Below are 2433 nucleotides of genomic sequence, written 5' to 3'. Positions count from 1 at the left end.
TCAAAATAAAACTTGTTGGTTGCTTCTTAACCAAGATCCATAAGTTAAATGAAGTAATAACTTTAGCAAAACAAAAAGAAAATAAAAGGTAAAAATCACTAACTTTGCTGATGTAAATCTAAAAAGATATGACCTGGGCAATTTCTTCCAGGTAACGACGTTAGAAAAAGGCAAATCAAATCTCCCGCTCTGGGGTTGACAAAAAAAAAGGGGAAATAAAGGTCAAAATTTCTCCGGGCAGGAATCGTTGAAGGCAGGAAAGTTTGAGGAGAGACTTTCAGAGAGTAAGGGAGTTGTAAGCGTAAGCGAGCGTGACAATGAGGTCCTCAGGGTCTCGTTTCCCACTCTCCCGGGGCGTGACTTAGTGTCTTGAGGATTTACTTTAACTGTTCAATAAGTTTCCAATGTTTATATTGCACATTTAATCATTTATCTTTCCACAAAGTTAACATTCTTCTTCATGAGCATTTACACACTTCCATAATTTCTAAGCATTACTAATGAAAAGAAGAAAAAAAAGGAGATAGATATCATTATAACGTGTTCATAAAGTAACATATACTCTAAGCACAATTCATAGTGCCCTTAACAGATGAATAAACAGGCTAACTAAATAAGTTCCTAGAAAATACACATTCTGACTGCTAAACAATTCCATCCATCCATTGTCAACCGCTTATCCTGCAAAAGGCGGGGTACAGGTCGCCAGTCCATACGCTCAAACTCACACCTAAGGACAATTTAGGGTCACCAACCAACCTAGGTCACATGTCTTTGGACAGTGGGAGGAAGCCCGAGCACCCGGAGAGAACATGCAAACTCCACATAGAAAGGCCGGGGCAACCGGGGTTTGAACTCACAACCTTCTTGCTGTGAGACCACAGTGCTAACCACTGCATCACCGTTCCTCCCCTGCTAACAGTTCTTAATAGTAAAAATAGAAAAGTAGTAGTGAAACAAGACATCAGGAGCCGGTTGCACCAACAGGGCTTTACTAAGCCTGGTCCTAACTGCTAAGTAGGTCTTAGTTAAGACCAGTCTTTAGAGTTGACCTAACGTCGGTTGCACCAACCAAACTTAAGCCTAGGCTTAACTACGCCTGGTCTTAACGATGCGCGTTCATGTGAATGGCCGCAGAACTATAGCGGTTGCCTAACAGCGTGCGTTGCTGGGTTACGCTGTTTTGTTAACTTGTAGTCGTCTCAATGGAGGATCAAAGAAAAAGGAAAGGAAATTTCACCGACATTGAGATACGAAAGTTAATTGAGCTGTACAGTCAGCACAGACACACACTGACTGCCAAGCAATCAAACTCAATAACGAACAAGAAGAAACAAACAACATGGAAACAGATAACGGAGGCGATTAACGATTGCTCTGACTCCGGCTGCCTTCGGACAGAGAGCGATGTGAGGAAAAAGTGGAAAGACCTCCTGAGCAAAGCAAAAAAAGATTTGTCTTCAAAAAAACACCACCCGACCGGCGGGGGTCCTCCCCCAAAAACTTCCGTGTACAGTACCATAATTGTGGATATCTTTGGAGAGGATTCCCCGGCTTTTATTGGTTTGGTCGGTGCGGAAAGTGGCGGTACCGATCTGGAAGAAACTGCTGTCTCTCCAGAGATGGATGTCGACCACTCAAGCGAGAGTGTGAATTGTGAAGGTGTGTAGCCTATATATTGGAGTAGCCTACAATAACAGTTTTAGTAGTTGTCAAATAACAGTAGGCCTATGACAGATTCTCTGTATTTTCAGACTCGATGGAGGCCCAAGTCACTCCACAAAATTCTCATGAAGGCAGCAGCGGTGCACCGTCGGTGAAACGGAGGAGGAGGCTGGATGATCTGCAGCAGACACTTCTTGAGAAATAAATTGTTACAGTGGAGGCTGAAACAAAGAAATTACAGGCCGAGCAGGAAAAGCTGGAACTTGAAAAACAAAAAATATTGTTAGAAATACAGTTGCTCCAACAACAGATAAGCAGGTCATCTTCACCTATTTCTGAAGAGGATGGGCGGTCTTTTGTAATTCTGTAAATGAGCCTAATGGCAAATTGTGTGCAATGAATCAATGACAATTATATGTAAATTAAAAAAGAGTTTATTATAAACCTACTGGACTTTCTTTGTGGCTTATTTTTTATGGTTTACAACCTGGAGATAATTAGCAGAATTATTTTAAGTGAAGCAATAGTTTATAACATTTATAAAGCATTAATAATGCGTGTATGGACTAGTCGTCCACCGACATCTTCAAGCCCTGCATGGTCCACAGGGTCGGCACCTTCCTCCGGCACCGGCTGATGGTGTTGCCTAGGGAGAGGGATCCTCTTGGTGACACAGATGTTGTGGAGGACAGTGCACGCTGCTATTACGGTGCAGACTTGCTCAGGGTGCATCCGCATCTCTCCATGAAGACAATGAAACCTAGAAAA

General features: G+C 42.5%; 1 long non-coding RNA gene across 1 annotated transcript; it reads left to right on the top strand.

The window, feature by feature from the left end:
• Window positions 1-1206: 1206 nt before the first annotated feature.
• On the top strand, window positions 1207-2113 carry LOC123959408. Its single transcript, XR_006822292.1, has 2 exons — window positions 1207-1662; window positions 1755-2113. It is a non-coding gene; the product is annotated as an uncharacterized LOC123959408 (long non-coding RNA).
• The last annotated feature ends 320 nt before the right edge of the window (window positions 2114-2433 follow it).

Source organism: Micropterus dolomieu, linkage group LG20 (assembly GCF_021292245.1).
Source record: "Micropterus dolomieu isolate WLL.071019.BEF.003 ecotype Adirondacks linkage group LG20, ASM2129224v1, whole genome shotgun sequence".
Lineage (NCBI taxonomy): Eukaryota > Metazoa > Chordata > Actinopteri > Centrarchiformes > Centrarchidae > Micropterus > Micropterus dolomieu.
This window is presented reverse-complemented; position numbering and strand designations above follow the sequence as displayed.